This window comes from Chiloscyllium punctatum, chromosome 19 (genome assembly GCF_047496795.1).
Source record: "Chiloscyllium punctatum isolate Juve2018m chromosome 19, sChiPun1.3, whole genome shotgun sequence".
Taxonomy (NCBI): domain Eukaryota; kingdom Metazoa; phylum Chordata; class Chondrichthyes; order Orectolobiformes; family Hemiscylliidae; genus Chiloscyllium; species Chiloscyllium punctatum.
Window position 1 is genome coordinate 44,720,174 of NC_092757.1, and position 18,561 is coordinate 44,738,734.

Consider the following 18,561-nt stretch of genomic DNA (forward strand, 5'->3'; position numbering starts at 1 on the left):
GTGCTATCATCGCTATATGATAAGTGGCCACGCACAACTAGCTCACTCATTAATTCCAACTCATTGCTCATTAATAAATCCAATACTGCTTGTCCACATGAAGCATATAGGACATAATGCAGTGAGAAACAGTACCGGCAATACACCAGACATGCACTACCTTTCTGACAAATGCTTGACTCCCTCTAAATCTGTGTTCACGTTAAAATCCTTCATGAGTAGCACTCTGGCTTTGTTACATATTGGATGCTGCCTGAACTGCTGTGCTCTTCCAGCACCACTAATCCAGTATTTGGGTTTCAGCATCTGCAGTCATTGTTTTTACCTTGTTGATTTTAACCCTACTGCGAATCCTCTTGCAAGGATGCCTGCCTTGAAGAAGTTTTCCTCCTCTCTCTACAAGAATCTCTGGGAGGTCCTCTCCCACTGCAACTCCCAGGTCATTTCCTCTGCTCTGAAGCTCTTCAACCATGTTGTGAAACAAACTCGGTACCACAGCCACATTTGCTTCCTCAGTGCATGCCTCCGTAACCAACTCATCCCACATGGACTCCAGACCACCTTTAAACACGCAGAGTTCGGACCCGAACAGGACAAACAGTACAGACTCCAGATTCAAAAACACCAGCAACAGTTCTCCTTTAAGATCCTCCGCTCCACGCTTACAGCAATGCGCCGTCACCTAACCCCTCTCCAGTCATCCCTGCCTCAGCTGAGGGCCACACTCTCTCAGAATTGCAAAGGACCCACTCTGTACTACATCCTCAGGAGAATTCATACTCTCAACAAACAGTATTTCAATTCCATCTCAAACATCAAAAACTGTAAGTACAACAAACTTTTATCCACCCACCTCCATAACCAGCGCTCCTCAAACATTCCAGAAGATTCCCCTGGCCTCGGAAACGCCATTAGCCATGCGGCTGACGCAGCTACCACCCCCACGCTGAGTGATGATGTCACTTCCGCCCACATCATGGCCACTCCCACAGCCCCTTCCGCCCCTCACATCATCGCTGATGCCACATGCTCAGTGACTTCCGCCACCCCTACTGCCACGATCACCACCACTTCCACCCCCACCAGCGCCACTCACTTGCATTCTGCTGACACGCCCCCCACAGACCCCACTGTCACTATCCCCACACCCCAGAACCCCGAGGGCAACATTACCCCAGCTCATGCCCAACCAGATCCCAGCTCCCGGCCCTGCCGAGTTTTCACCATCCCTCCAGACCTCCCACTCACCTGAGGACGAACGATCAGTCCTCAGCAAAGGACTCACCTTCATCCCTCTCCGTCCACGCATCAATGAATTTAATACACGCCGTGACATTGAACAATTCTTCCGTCGCCTCCGCCTCCGAGCTTACTTTCACAATCAGGACTCCCGCCCACCTTCCACAGACCCCTTCGCCCACCTCCAACACACTGCATCCACCTGGACACCCCGCACTGTCCTATTACCTGCCCTCGACCTCTTCATTTCCAACTGCCGCCGGGACATTAACCGCCTCAACCTGTCGACGCCCCTCCCCCACTCCAACCTCTCACCCTCACAACGCGCAGCCCTCCAATCCCTCTGCTCTAGTCCCAACCTCACCATTAAGCCAGCGGATAAAGGGGGCACAGTGGTAGTCTGGCGCACTGACCTCTACACCGCTCAAGCCAAAACGCCAACTCGAGGACACCTCTTCCTACTGCTCCCTCGACCATGACCCCACCCCCCATCACCAAACCATCATCTCCCAGACCATACAGAACCTCATCACCTCAGGAGATGTCCCATCCACAGCTTCTAACCTCATAGTCCGGGAATCCCGCACTGCCCGGTTCTCCCTCCTTCCCAAGATCCACAAGCCTGACCACCCTGGCCGACCCATTGTCTCAGCATGCTCCTGCTCCACTGAACTCATCTCTACCTACCTCGACACTGTCCTATCCCCCCTAGTCCAGGAACTCCCCACATACGTTCGAGACACCACCCACGCCCTCCACCTCCTCCAAGACTTCCGTTTCCCCGGCCCCCAACGCCTTATCTTCACCATGGATATCCAATCCTTCTACACCTCCATCTGCCATGACCAGGGCCTCCAAGACCTCCGTTTTTTCCTCTCCAGACGTCCCCAACAGTACCCTTCCACTGACACTCTCATTCGTTTGGCCGAACTGGTCCTCACCCTTAACAATTTCTCCTTTGAATCCTCCCACTTCCTCCAGACCAAAGGCGTAGCCATGGGCACACGTATGGGCCCCAGCTATGCCTGTCTCTTTGTTGGCTATGTAGAACAGTTGATCTTCCGTAATTACACCGGCACCACTCCCTACCTCTTCCTCTGCTACATTGATGACTGCATTGGCGCCACCTCGTGCTCCCGCGAGGAGGTTGAGCAATTTATCAACTTCACCAACACATTCCACCCTGACCTTAAATTTACCTGGACCATCTCTGACACCTCCCTCCCTTTCCTGGACCTCTCCATCTCCATTAGTGACGACCAACTTGACACTGACATTTTTTACAAACCCACCGACTCCCATAGCTACCTGGATTACACCCCTTCCCACCCTATCTCTTGCAAAAATGCCATCCCGTATTCCCAATTTCTCTGCCTCCGCCGTATCTGCTCCCAGGAGGACCAGTTCCACCATAGAACACACCAGATGGCCTCCTTCTTTAGAGACCGCAATTTCCCTTCCCGCATGGTTAAAGATGCCCTCCAACGCATCTCGTCCACATCCCGCACCTCCGCCCTCAGGCTCCACCCCTCCAACCGTAACAAGGACAGAACGGCCCTAGTGCTCACCTTCCACCCAACAAACCTTCGCATAAACCAAATCATCCACCGACATTTCCGCCACCTCCAAAAAGACCCCACCACCAGGGATATATTTCCCTCCCCACCTCTTTCCGCCTTCCGCAAAGACCGTTCCCTCCGTGACTACCTGGTCAGGTCCACACCCCCCTACGACCCACCCTCCCATCCTGGCACTTTCCCCTGCCACCGCAGGAACTGTAAAACCTGTGCCCACACCTCCTCCCTCACCTCTATCCAAGACCCTAAAGGAGCCTTCCACATCCATCAAAGTTTCACCTGCACATCCACTAATATCACTTATTGTATCCGTTGCTCCCGATGTGGTCTCCTCTACATTGGGGAGACTGGGCGCCTCCTAGTAGAGCGCTTTAGGGAACATCTCCGAGACGCCCGCACCAAACAACCAAACCGCCCCGTGGCCCAACATTTCAACTCCCCCTTCCACTCTGCCGAGGACATGGAGGTCCTGGGCCTCCTTCACCGCCGTTCCCTCACCACCAGACGCCTGGAGGAAGAACGCCTCATCTTCCGTCTCGGAACAATTCAACCCCAGGGCATCAATGTGGACTTCAAAAGCTTCCTCATTTCCCCTTCCCCCACCTCACCCTAGTTCTAAACTTCCAGCTCAGCACTGTCTCCTTGACTTTTCCGGACTTGTCCGACCTGCCTATCTTCTTTTCCACCTATCCACTCCACCCTCTCCTCCTTGACCTATCACCTTCATCTCCTCCGAAACGTCGATTTCGCTGCTCGTTGGATGCTGCCTGAACTGCTGTGCTCTTCCAGCACCACTAATCCAGTATTTGGTTTTCAGCATCTGCAGTCATGGTTTTTACTTTGTTACATATTGCCTAGTTTTGTGCATTTTTACCATCCAGGACTTCAGAGCTGCTACCAGGCGGTCTGTACATAACACCTATTACAATTTTAGGATTTCGACTATTCCTCAGTTCCACCCACACGGTCTCCACTGAATGCGTTTCCTTCATTATGTCCTCCCTCATCATTGACAGAATTTTGTTTCTCATCATGGAGGCTACTCCACCACCTCTGCCATTTTCCATATCCGTCCTATACCACTATCCTATAACCTCGGTCTTCACAATTATCCTTCTGGAGACCACCTTTTGCTTTGCTCAATCTGCAGCACACTCTCCGCGGTCAATATCTCACACCAGAGAGCTCCACCATTCAAACTGATGACCATCGATCCACCTCAACTGCACCTCCCTTTCAGAATTCCCTGAGATATCAAAACCCCATCCACTGACACTGAAGTCTCCTCAACAGTAGAACCCACACCACACTCTGGAGAATATCATTCTAAAGATTAACAACACAATAACTGTCGAAAGTTCACCTCATCTCAGTCTGAAATTATCGGAAATACAGTCTGAAAATCCAAGTCATTGGCACCTATTGCTTCTGCCTTTATCCACCCGACTGTTAACGAACACAACATTCTCTTGCATTTAGTCCAACAGGAGTTCCCTTTCCTCAAAGCATCTTGACAGTGCCTTCAAATGGTATGATTATCTTAGTGCACGGTTAAGATTTCCAAAGTAATATCCTTACTCACTAATGTCCTTCTGTCATCCTTAAATGTCAGGGGCGACTCCTCTTTCCAAATCCCACTTTACTATTGTTAATAGTCTGCACTCTGGAAATGTTATTTCTCTACCTTGGTCAACTTGTAACTAAGGCACAGTGATGTCAATTAGATCGAAATATTCATCACCATTTGTGCCATTATTAGGCCGATCTGTTTGTGAAGGCTTCGGATGTTAGAGAATAAGCCTTGATTTTTGTACCTGGCATTTTAAATACTCCCTCTTTACACTTATCTTATTATTTGCTGCTGATGTGTAATAATAATCATTACAAGGATTGAACTTGCTGTGTTTGCTGACCCATTCTTCCTGCCTTAACCATATCGATCCACCGTTGTATGAACTCGACCGGTGAGTGCAGATATTGTAAAACACCCTTCACCTGACAAGCCCTCACCACAACGTTGTTGCTTTCAGACCCTATCCACACCACTAGTTAGACGATTGTTAGAAAACAGGGGAACGCTGACAGCGATCAGGGAAGTGTGATCACCGAAAGTGAGGCATCACTTAATAAAAACCACGGTTTGTGCTCTTCAATAAAATACTTGCTGCTTTGGTGTTCCAGGTGCGTTTGCTCCAATCTCAAGCAGTAATGATGTGTTTGTGTATTGGGGGAAGAAGTTGAACAATGAAATTGGGCAAGAAAAAGTGAGGCCGAGAGACTGAGTGAGTAGTTAAAAGGACGTTGCTTGATGAATGGGAGTGTGTGAGTGCCAAGCTGTGAGCAACCTCTGGTGGCTGCAAAAGCCTACTGCACCTGGTATTCCCAGGCGGTCTCCCATCCAAGTACTAACCAGGCCTGAGTCTGCTTAGCTTCCGAGATCAGACGAGATCGGGCGTTTTCAGACTAGTATGGCCGTAGGCACAGACTGCTTCCATTTCTGCTTCCTTAAAGGCGCACACTGCTGCATTTACAACAACATTTTGCCATTCAATCATACTGCACAAAAACATTTCTTTTTCCTTTGCCTTTCTATTCTCCCATCTCCATCTTCAGTTCCTCTACTTCACCCTAGACACACACACACACACACACACACGTTTATTACACAACAGGATCAACTCTTTCACACTCACTCCACTCCATTTCATTACATGCCCATCCAAACTGCTTCACAAATAAACTCCTTTCCAAATTATAACCACAGCAACATACACACACCACAACGCTGTTTAGCCCCTACAACCTCTGCCTCCATTCAAACATCATGGCTCAGCTCTTGCCCAACTTCATATACAAGCCTCTGGCCCTTGGTCCTGTGAGAAACAAAGCTCACACACCTCAATAATTGCAGTCCGAGACAAAATCTGAATCAGCAGTGTCCTTTATTTTACACTTGCAAGTGGGTGAGATGTCCACTGCCTATAAGGTAGAGGACATACACACCAAGTTGAATTCATATAAATATTATGTATGATTTGATGTCTTTTGTTTTACATTGCTCCTCCCCTGCTTACATCTTCCACTTCCCTAAGACCGGCCCCCATTACCCCGTTTATCTCTTGCCTTATCCGGCCTTGTCTGTGACAAAATGCTTATTCCTGGCCTCACAAGCCTGTTTGACTTCATCCTGCTGTAGGTCATTGTTAGGCATATTCTTTCTTCATCATTATCTACCCCCTTCATCTGTGCCTTTCCCAAGGCCGTTCTGATCCCTATGACCCTTTTAATTGGGGTTTGTTCCTGTGTTTTTGTAAAAGTGGGAAGCAGATGTTTATACCTACTGTTTGTACAGGCGTACCTAGCTTAACTTCATCCCCTCACAACATCTTATCTATTTGTCCGTAATGTTTTAATGGCACATCTCATTCTAACATACAATTTTAGCTAATACAAAAACAATTATATATTTCCTCCACATCGTTTCCATTCTTGTTTACTCAGCTCGTGGCAAAAACAATTACACGCTGGTGTGAGTTCACTTTACTTTGGAAAATGGAATTGCAGAAGTAACGTTAATTTACCTATATCCCACAATTTCCCCCTTTTCTTTTAATTACTCTTTGTTATCTTCTGCATTTTTCTTTTAGGGGCACCTGTTTCATCAAGGCTGTTTCAATCAGTCTTTGGGTGAGCCCTCGTATACAGGGTATGATACAACAGCCAATGGCCACCAATACCCCGACTACTACTATCAGGGAAGTAAGGATAGAAACCACCATCCCCTTCTACCTTCCAATCCAGGACTCGAGCCATCCTGTGAGAGATGTGTCTACTCCTGGATTCTCAGCCAATTGCTCTGCTAAGGTAGTCAATCCTCTTAAGACCCGAGTAATTGAACCATCAGGTGCAGTGTTATTAGGAATAAAAGGTACAACAGCTTCCTCCTAACATCACACACACACACACACCCCCTTTTTCTGCTAAAACCCTATCAAGGGCCATTCTATTTTCCTATGCCATCGTACTGGTCGCATCAAGCTGGTCTGATATTCCTTTAACCGCATCTCTTGTATAATGTATAAATCGCTGTTGATTATTGAAAATGTAATTTATCCAATCTACATTTTTATTAATTGTTACCCACCAGAAGAGAGCTGACTCAAAGCCTGCTGCAATCTGGTTACGAGCCTTGGATTCATCAGGTACCCCCCCTAGGGACTCCTACCGAATCGAGATAAATCCTATCATCGAAAGAAGTGTCTAACAGTAATCTCTTACCCCTTCCCTTTTTCCCTCCCATCTTCTCCTTCTCAAATGCCAGGGTAAATGGAATTGCCAATTGTACAATTGCACATATCCCTCTCCAATCTGGAGGGAGGGTGGGTCTCAATATTTTGCCTCCACAGTCCCACCACAGATCCGCTCGGGGAACCTTCAATGCTGAGTAGTTCCCTCCCTTCTCCGTTTCGGTAACATTCTTAATTTCTGTACATAATTTCTGCTCCCCCAAATCTTTCGACCGACTTGTACCTCGTCTACACACACACGATGTGTGATTTCCAACTGCGGCAGAAAACAGGGGGGGATCTTTTGCATCTTTCTTCTCCAAGGGAGTGAACATCAGAGATAGGGAGGTACAATTCCTATCATTCCATGCAGTCTCATCCTGATACAGGGCTATCATACATTTCATGCCCTTCCTGTCTCGCTTCCACCCGAGCGGAAAGGGAACCACCTGGGCCACTGGCCGACCGGAGGCACATGCAGAGCAATTGCTTTTGTTCAGACTTTTCACAGTATACTTTACCCATTCAACCCAGGCATTTGCATCCCCGTACCCAGTTTCTATTTCAATGGTCTGTTTCAAGTCCTTTACCTCTATAAATTTTACTACTTTAGGATCATCAGGAGGGGTGAAAGATTGTATCTTCTTACCCAGTAGTTCTACCCGTTTTCCCTGTCCTGCACTAATTCAAAAACAATAGCCCAAGAAATCCTTCCCATTTGCTTTCATTTCTATCCCAAACGTTTCATTTCATTGTATCTCATAGGTGCCCCCCCCCCCCACCCCAGGATTGTTTTGTGCCATTTGGTTTTCCTTATCGTTAGGTATATTGGGTTACACTTTTTATCAGGACAATCACGAGCTGGTCGGAAGTGGGCCCGTTGTACTGTGACGAGACCATTATACTAAGTACTGTCCCCAAGGCCATCCCCATAGGACTTTAGATGTATCTCAGAGCTGCGGTACTGTCTCTGATTACTACATCCCCACAATTTACTCAGCTGCATACATCAGCGTCTATTACTTGTGGATTAACAGATTCAGGAACCGTTAATAATACATATGAAAATGATATTTGACGAAATCCCAATACTAAAAGGGCTAGCATCATAATTCTAGCAGCATTCCCAGTATTCTAAACATCATGCTGAAGCACAAAAAAGACTTAATATACAATCTTACAGAAATAATCCCACGCTCGCATCGCCACTGTAAAATCAGTTACTCAAAGTCTCTTTAGTCTGAGTTTCAGCGGGTCTTGCGTTGATTCGGCTATCCAGACTTCTTCCTCAACTGGAGATTCCACTGGCCCTTTGATCCGAGTGTAGTGAGTCCAGCCTTTCCCCACCGTCCTTATTGCCGTTTCGGTCGTCAAAAGAGCCTGGTACGGCCCTTCCCAGTCCGGCTGCAATTTAGTCTCTGTCCATGATTTTACTGAGATTCAATCGCCCGGCTGGATGGGATGAACGGTGAATTCAAGGGGTGGAGTCTGTGCCAATAAACCCTGTTTCCTGAGGAAAGACAAAGAGGAGGACAAGCACAGTATATACTTCTTTAAGAACAACTCTTTAGTTTCGGGAATTGGCAATTCTCCATTCGTTCCCAATTAGGTAATGCAAATAAGATTTCATAGGGGGATAGTCCCAAATCTTTCCTTGGGGTTGTTCGTACTCGCAAGAGAGCTATAGGTCAACATTTGGTCCAAGGGAGTGTGGTTTCTATGATCAATTTAGAGAGCTGTCGTTTGAGTGTTTGGTTCATTCTCTCAACCCTTCCCGATGATGGCGGGTGCCACAGAGTATGGAACTCCCAGGAAATTCCCAACCCTTTCATTACCCCCGTAACACTTTAGAGGTAAAGTGAGTTCCTTGGTCGGAATCAATATGGTTCACGAGCCCATATCGGGGAATTATGTGCTCCAATATTGTTTTAGACACTCCACTCACAGTGATGGTAGCTAGGGGGTATGCCTCAACCCAACCAGATAGATGATCTACTATGACTAGCATATATTTTAGTCTTCCTACCCTGGGGAGTTCAGTATAATCTACTTGTATACTCTGGAAAGGTCTCAATCCTGGGTCTCTTCCTCCCGGGGTCTGTTTTCTCAAGACTTTCTTATTTACCTTTCTGCATATTATACATCCCTCACATATTTGTTTAGCAATTGTATATATTTCTTTACATCCATATTCCCTAAGAACTAAATCACACATTGCTTGTACTCCCCAATGGCTGCCTTGCTGTAGGACAGCCATAATCTCTCCCATCATCATTTTGTTTAACATTCTCCTTCCATCAGGTAACATCCAATGCCCGTCTGCTGTTTTTACAGCCCCTAAATCTCTCAATTCATTTTCTTCGCTTTCAGTAAATATAGGAGCTTCCCTCGGACTTGGGACAGTAGGTATTAGGGAATGAATCACCACTTCTTGTGGGTTCAGGGCTGCTTCCTCAGCCACTTCATCGGCTAATCCATTTCCCCTAACTTCTAGTTCATTTCCTTTCTGATGACCATTTACATGCACTACTGCTATTTCTCAGGGAAGTAATAGGGACTCCAAGACTCGTTTAATCAATTCTTCATGACTAATTCTTTCCCTCGGCTATTGATCAGCCGTCGTTCCTGCCATATCTTACCGAAGGTGTGCACAACACCAAATGCATATTTAGAGTCAGTGTATACTGTTCCCTCTTTATTCTCTAATGTCCTAAGGGCTCTTTCCAATGCATAGAGTTCACAGGTCTGAGCTGACCACCCATTTGGCAACCGTCCTGCCTCCACCACACTACTGTTTGCCCCGTCTACGACTGCATACCCATTATGTCTTTTCCCTTCAGTCACCCGGGATGATCCGTCTATAAAAAGTCTAGCCCCTGCATGAAGTGGAACATCTCTCAGGTCCATGCGGACCTTAGTTTGGTATTCTATAATGTCAAGGCAATCGTGCCCTGGATTCTGAGGAGAGTCTCCTTCCCCTTTCCAATGAAAGGCAGCTGGATTTAAATAATTGTCAGTGACCAACACTAGATCATCCTTTTCTATTAATATTGCCTCGTATTTCAGAATCCGTGAGTCTGTCAACCATCGCCCAGCTTTTTGGTTTAGGATTGTTCTCACTTGGTGTGGAGTGCTTACTATTAGGGCTCCCCCAAATGTAAGCTTTCTGCTTTCCTCCACCAACAGTGCAGTTGCAGCCACGGCCTGCACACATTCAGGCCACCCCCGGGATACTGGATCCAGTAGCTTCGAAAGATATGCTACTGGTTGTCTCATTCCTCCCCACCTCTGGGTCAATACTCCCAAAGCTGCTCCCTTATCCACGGTAGCAAAGAGGTGGAAAGGTTTATCTAGAGAAGGTAAGGCTAACACAGGGGCATGGATCAGATCTCTTTTGAGTTTCTCAACTAGTTCTTTTTCCTCATCATCCCAACTTAGACATTTTGGTTCCCCCTCTAATAGTTTGAGATATAATTTCTTAGTCTTCTGTGCATAGGAATCAATCCACAATCTGCAATATCCCGTTAGACCCAAAAATTTGCGTAACTCCCGTTTAGTGCTGGGCAGTGGCATTCCCAGTATTCCCTCTATCCGTTCCGGGCTTATCTTTCCCTTTCCCTCACTAACTAAATGTCCCAAGTATTTCACTTCTTGCTCCACATATTGTAGTTTGTTTTTAGATACTCTCAGTCCCTGCTGACCCAGGAAATTCAATAATTTGTTAGTGGCTTCTACTACTCTTTCTCTTCTTTTTCCTGATAATGTCTACCATTGTTTTACTGGCACATCTCATTCTAACATACAATTTTAGCTAATACAAAAACAATTATATATTTCCTCCACATCGTTTCCATTCTTGTTGACTCAGCTCGTGGGTAAAACAATTACACACTGGTGTGAGTTCATTTTACTTTGTAAAATGGAATTGCAGAAGTAACATTAATTTACCTGTATCCCACAGTACATTTCACCGGGACTTCTGGCAAGCTATCCTCCTTTTCTACTGAAAATACTGAGGTAAGGGTAATGATGGAACATCTCTGCCATTTACAATGCCCCCACCTTCTCTTGATCACCCGCTTTCCCTTTAGGCCAGCGGAACATTTCTTCTTGATTTTGATGTCCCTGGAAAGATTCCGTTCAAAATTCCTTTTGGTAGCTCTTTTAGACAATAGACAATAGATGCAGGAGTAGGCCATTCAGCCCTTCGAGCCTGCACCGCCATTCAATATGATCATGGCTGATCATTCCCAATCAGTATCCTGTTCCAGCCTTATCTCCATAACCCTTGACTCCACTATCTTTAAGAGCTCTATCCAATTCTTTCTTAAATGAATCCAGAGACTGGGCCTCCACTGCCCTCTGGGGCAGAGCATTCCACACAGCCACCACTCTCTGGGTGAAATAGTTTCTCCTCATCTCTGTCCTAAATGGTCTACCCCGTATTTTTAAGTTGTGTCCTCTGGTTCGGCACTCCCCCATCAGCGGAAATATGTTTCCTCCTGCCAGAGTGTCCAATCCTTTCATAATCCTATACGTTTCAATCAGATCCCCTCTCAGTCTTCTAAACTCAAGGGTATACAAGCCCAGTCGCTTCAGTCTTTCAGCGTAAGGCAATCCTGCCATTCCAGGAATTGACCTCGTGAACCTACGCTGCACTCCCTCAATAGCCAGAATGTCTTTCCTCAAATTTGGAGACCAGAACTGTACACAGTACTCCAGGTGTGGTCTGCTTTGTGTCTTTCCTGCTCTCTGGATCTTTCCCAATCAGCAGGATCTATGCTGATATTTTTGTCCATGACTGTTTTCTTCTGTGAAGCAGAGCTTTCCCTCTCAGGGGTATCAACTGGTTTCCTATTGTCTTCAATGTTTCTTTAAACATCCTCCCGTCATCTTCAGTTCTTTTAGCCATCAGCAGATTTTCCCACCTTATTGTGGACGGTCTCTGCCTCATCTCAGTCAAGGCGGCTTTTCCGAACTCTCCAACTCCAGCAGCATAGAACATAGAACAATACGGCACAGAACAGGCCCTTCGGCCCACGATGTTGTGCCGAACATTTGTCCTAGCATAAGCACCTATCCATGTACCTATCCAATTGCCGCTTAAAAGGTCACCAATGATTCTGACTCGACCACTCCCACAGGCAGTGCATTCCATGCCCCCACCACTCTCTGGGTAAAGAACCTACCCCTGACATCCCCCCTATACCTTCCACCCTTCACCTTAAATTTATGTCCCCTTGTAACACTCTGTTGTACCAGGAGAAAAAGTCTCTGACTGTCTACTCTATCTATTCCTCTGATCATCTTATAAACCACTATCAAGTCACCCCTCATCCTTCGCCGTTCCAATGAGAAAAGGCCTAGCACTCTCAACCTATCCTCGTACGACCTATTCTCCATTCCAGGCAACATCCTGGTAAGTCTTCTCTGCACTCTCTCCAAAGCTTCCACATCTTTCCGAAAGTGAGGCGACCAGAACTGCACACAGTACTCCAAAAGTGGCCTAACCAAGGTCCTGTACAGCTGCAACATCACTTCACGACTCTTGAACTCAATCCCTCTGCTAATGAACGCTAATACACCATAAGCCTTCATTCAAGACCTCTCCTATCTCTTCCAACTCAATACACAGTCTCCCACTACTGTCCTTGATCGGACCTAACCTCGTTCTCGTCATTCTCTTGTTTCTCTCATACGCATAAAAGGCCTTGGGGTTATCCTTGACCCTATATGCCAAAGACTTTTCATGCCCTCTCTTAGCTCTCCTATTCCCTTTCTTCAGCTCTCACCTGGCTATCCTGTATCCCTCCAACGCTCTCTGAACGTTGTTTCCTCATCCTTATGTAAGCCTCCTTCTTCCTCCTTCCAAGACATTCAACCTCCCTTGTCAACAAAGGTGCCCTCACACTACCATCTCTTTCCTGCCTGACAGGTACATACATATCAAGGACAAGTCGTATCTGTTCCTTGAAAAAGTTCCACATTTGCACGACATCCTTCCCTAACAGCCTATGCTCCCAACTTATGCTCCTCAGATCCTGTCTTACAACATCGTATTTACCCTTCCCACCAATTGTAAAACCTACCCTGTTGCACGCACCTCTATCTCTCCATAACCAAGCTGAAAGTCACAGAATTGTGGTCACCATCACCAAAATGTTCACCCACTAACAAGCCCATCACTTGTCCCAGTTCGTTCCCAAATGCAGCAGATACATGCTTTGTGCTTTCAAACACTGCCTTGAACTTGATAGTGCTATCATCGCTCTATGATAAGTGGCCACGCACAACTAGCTCACTCATTAATTCCATCTCATTACTCATTAATAAACCCAATACTGCTTGTCCACATGAAGCATATAGGACATAATGCAGTGAGAAACAGTACCGGCAATACACCAGACATGCACTACCTTTCTGACAAATGCTTGACTCCCTCTAAATCTGTGTTCACGTTAAAATCCTTCATGAGTAGCACTCTGGCTTTGTTCCTGTAAGACCTTGGCTCAATCTACCAATTTACTTTCTCCTATGTGTGAGCCTCGTCCTGCGTGTTCTTTTAAATGAAGCACTAGGAGAAGATATTCAGTCTCACACTCTTGATTTATTTTAAACAGTAAGGGGACAAAGCATTCAGAGCTCTGGGTCTAACCCTTTTTTCCCTGACCAACTACCACGTGTGCCAGTTCAAAAAGTAAGACCTCGTTCTGTCCCTGCCCCAGTCTTTTATACAATAAAAGACGTCATACACACACTGAGGTAGAATTATCTTCTCATTGGCTGTTGATCTGACTCCATTCTCCGCCTCCTCGCATTACCAGATGTCCGACCCCACGTGAGCTTCTTTTGTTCGCGAAACGGATCATCACGTGACCTCCTGGGCCCACTTCCTGGGCGCGAAACGGAATGTCACGTGACCGCCTCGCACTCTTCCGGGCGCGAAACGGAATGTCATGTGACCGCCTCCTGCGTGTCTTAAACAGCGTCTTCACAGGCTTCTGACTGCTGCAGAGATTCACAGTCGCAGCCAGCCTTCAGTTTTTTTTGTGTAAGCCATATATTTACAAGTCCCCCTTTTGGTCTCATAAAAATGAGACCAACCAACCAACCAGTTCTATACGTCACATTCGCTCTCCGATGCATAGTCTTCCCCTCTTGCCAAAGCCATGGTTTCTGTCTCCATCTGTGCCATCTGATAGGGCGGGGGAGCCTTTCCTTCAATTGCTGTGATAATTACCCTGTTTAACAAAGATCTAATACAGGGAATACAACAACATCCACACAACACTAACACAATAATCATACCACCGAGGGACATAAACACAGAGGCAATTAATCCTTTCCATTTCCCAAACCGAGTCAAAAATACCTCCTAAAGGATTGTCAATACCGGAATGTTCATGTATTTCTTCAGACAAAGATCTTAGACCCTCCAGGGCTCTGGTTACCAAGCCATCAGGTGCCGTATTATTGGGGATAAATGTACAGCATTGGTCCCCGAACATAGAGCACACTCCCCCCTTCTCTACTAACAACATATCTAAGGCCATTCTATTTTGTACTGTCATCAATGAAGTCGCTGCCAATTGTTCAGAGTCCCGCCACCGCATCTCTAGTTCTATTAGCTAGCCTAAGTACATTGTAATGTACAGAATTAATTTGGTCAACGTTTTTATTCGGCGTAACTGGGAATAGAACACTGATAATTGGGAGATTCTCAAATCCTGCTGCTATCTGGTCTGCCAATTTATATTCATCAGGTACACCGTGGGGAACACCTATTGCATCTATGTAAGTGGTTGAGCCGGATGTGACATCAAACAAATCCCTACGAATTCGTGTATACGGATTCATTCCTTGTCGTCGTTCTCCTAAAAGAAATAAGGGTACTCCTAACCTGACCATTGCACAGATTCCAGACCAATCTGGAGGTAGACTAATATGCAGTGTTCTACCTCCACAGTACCAAAAAAGATCAGCTCTGGCCCAAACCATTGTGCTAGCGTTCTGCCAGCCGGTTATATTAATTGTACCCTGACACCAGTCAGCAGACATGTCTCCCAAGATTATATTAGACCTTCGTACAAAACATGTATAATTGTTGGCCCTTGGTGTAAACACTGGAGGTAACGTGGAATTCTTTACAGGTGGAAAAATATCACTTAATGTGGTACAATTTGGAGGGTCTGCCTGCATAGTGAGGGCCATCATACAATGAAATCCTATTGGGTCTATATTTGGGAACAATGGAGCTGGGGTAGTAAACAGGGTCGGCCTTGCCGAAGAACACGCGACGCAATTACTCATATTCATCGAAATTGCTGTCGGTGTCACCCAGTCTAGCCATAAGTTCTTATCCCCATACCCGGTAGCTAATTTAATAATATCCCTTCTCGTAAGGTTGTTGTGGTCTATTACCACAACTCCTGAACTTGGTTCTACCTCCATGCTTGTATTTTCAGTTTGTGGCTGACGCGTAGGAGGGTCCAGTAAAGTTACCTTCACTAATCCCATGGTATCCACACCAGATTGATCTATACCTATTACAAGATAAAAACTTCTGTCATCACTCTCACAGTAAATCTGTACCTCTTTTGGACTAGGATTAATGTCAAATTTCTTCAGGGTTAACAAAAGTGGATTTCTTAACTCTGAAGAATGATCTAGTTGCCCCTTCGCCAGGCTCACATGACCTCGAATGTTCCATCTATTATCCAAAAGTGACGACCTCTTGGGGGTCCAATCCACCCCCGTCCATGTTAATAGATTATCCCACGATGGGCATGGGTCATAATAAATGGCATAGAAGCAAAGATATACATCATAATCCCTCCAGCTCCCTGTATCTTGACCACAATCAATTACTTGGCATAAATCAAACTGGTATGTTGTACCATGATTCCTATCGTGTCTGATATGTACCTGGCTCCTCGCCTCCCTTAAACATTTATCTGCCTCTTGTCCTGTTGATCTTTTACTCCTGAACCTTCCTCCCTCGCCTGTGTGTTTGTCCCTCGTGGTTAATACTCCTATTAACAGTAGCATAACACTTATACATAAAACAATAACAAAGACTCCCAACCTCCACAGCCTAAAGTAATGTGGGCTGGTTACAAAGATAGACATTATATCCCTCACACAACTTTGCTTAGAAATTTTTAGGACCTCTCCCCCCTTTTTCCAGAACCTTCTTCCTACAAACATTAGAAGTTTAAAACCCTTCTACTCTTTTTCTGTTCTTATTTGTTCTAGAGTTCTCATTGGCGGTTCCGTAGCTGCACACTGGCTCCAATGGTACCAGTTTTCTCCTTTCCCCTGTAATCTGACCGCATGCGATGTCCTCTCCACCACCTTATAAGGTCCTGTCCACCTCGGCTCCGACCACTTCCGTTTGATGACCTTCAACAGGACCCAGTCTGTAGTAGATGGTGTCTGAGTCTGTAGTTCCCCCTTTTCCGATCCAACCTGTTTGGAGAAAGCTGACACCAGAGCTGTTAGTTGGTCATACTAAGGTTTGTACCTTAGAGAGGCTCTTCCTCCCTCTAAGATCTGTTTTCCCGCTCCTGGTCCCGGGAACTGCTGCCCTGTTGTTAACTCATACGGAGTGAACCCAGTGATAGAGCTTACTGAGCTCCTAATGGACAGTAAAGCTAAAGGTAGGGCATCCACCCAGCTTAACTTTGTTTGTGCACACACTTTTCCTATTTTTTCTTTAATGGACCGATTCATTCTTTTCACTTTTCCCTGTGACTGAGGATGATACACTGTCCCAAACGCATGTTTCAGTCCTAAAGCTGCTTCAACTTCTTGCAGGTCTTTGTTCTTGAAATGTGTGCCATTATCTGACCTGACTCTCTTTGGAAACCCATGCGTTGGAATATATTGGTTTATCAAGAATTTAATCACTGTCTTTGCGTCTTCCTTTTTCACAGGTATCGCTTCTGGCCAACCAGTGTATGCATCCACTGCTACCAAAAGGTACCGGTATCCGTTTACTCTCTCTATCATATCGGTGTAGTCAATCACTATTTCCTGACCTGGCATTCTCGGGAGAGGGAATTTTCCCTCGTGTGGTTTCACTGTTGGTCTCACATTGTATTCTGTACACGTTCTACATTCCCTGATATAATTTTCAATCGTTGCTGGCAAGAACGGATGCCACCAATGTGTCAGACACCTCTGCATCTGGGTTTTTCCACAATGAGTCAACCCATGAGCCTCCTGAAGCATGGAACCTATCAAACCTGGAGATAGAACTGGTCTACCGTCCGGCGACCTCCAAATCCCTTCTGACTCTGTGGCCCCTCTCTCTCTCCATACTGTCAATTCCTGAGGAGAGGCTTTCTGCTGCTCTTTGATTAACACGTTCGCCTCACAGGCAGGCAGTAGGTCGTACACTGTTCTCTCTGTCTGCATCATTATATACTGTGCTGTATACCCTGCTGCTTTCTTTGCTGCTGAGTCTGCTTCCTGATTGCCCTTCGCTACTACTGTATCTGCTTTATCATGTCCTCTACACTTGACCACCGCCACTTCTGCAGGTTTCATTAGAGCCTCCGCTAATCTTTTCATATCTTTTTCATGTTTAATTGGGGTTTTTGCTGCTGTTAAGAATCCTGCTCTGATCCATTGACTGAGTTCTACCTGTATAGCCCCTGCCACATATGCAGAGTCGGTGTAGATGTTTACTCTTTTTCCCTCTGACCATTCCAACGCAGCTATCATTGCCTGTAGTTCAGCCAACTGGGCTGATTCTTTGCCTGTCACTTTTCCTGTCAACACTTCCTCAAATCCCTCACTTGTCCATCGCACTACTGCATAGGCTGCTTTAAGTCCTTCAGTTGGATGTCTGTAACAACAACCATCTGTGAACAGCCCTTCTTCTGGGTCTACTAATGGAACTGCCTGTAAATCTACCCTAACTTTGGTATCTCTCTGTACCCTTTCCTCACACATGTGTGGCTCTCCTTCTCCCATGTTATCAGCCATGTTAATTCCTTCATGTGTAAAAATGATATGTGGTGCATTCAAAATTTTCTCTAACCTGGTTTGCCGCAGTGATGTCATCGTAAAGGCCGTTGAGTTCCCATAGGCCACTATACTATGTGTCGTCAGTACCGTTAGTGTATGGCCCATGACTATATGTGCCACCTTTTGAAGAATTTTTGCTACCCCTGCTGCATGTCTTGTACATGGTGGGTGTTTGTTCTCTATTGGGTCAAGGGTAACACTTACATACATCAGCACCTGCCTGGCTCCCCCTTTTTTCTGAAAAAGAACACCATTTATTGTGTGTAATTTTTCAGAAATATCCAGGAAAAATGGCTCTTTATAATCCGGGACCGCTAAATCAGCAGCCCGCGTTAGGGCCTGTTTAAGAGATATAAAACTTTCGTCTGCCTCCGTGGTCCACTGCAAATGGGCCGACAAATTTCTCATGCCTTGCTCATTTACCA

The 18,561-nt window shown here is 46.0% G+C and overlaps 1 non-coding gene across 1 annotated transcript; it reads right to left on the reverse strand.

The window, feature by feature from the left end:
* Positions 1 to 5,177: 5,177 nt before the first annotated feature.
* LOC140491713 (5S ribosomal RNA) lies at positions 5,178 to 5,296 on the reverse strand. The gene has a single exon (XR_011963385.1). It is a non-coding gene; the product is annotated as a 5S ribosomal RNA (ribosomal RNA).
* Positions 5,297 to 18,561: the final 13,265 nt, after the last annotated feature.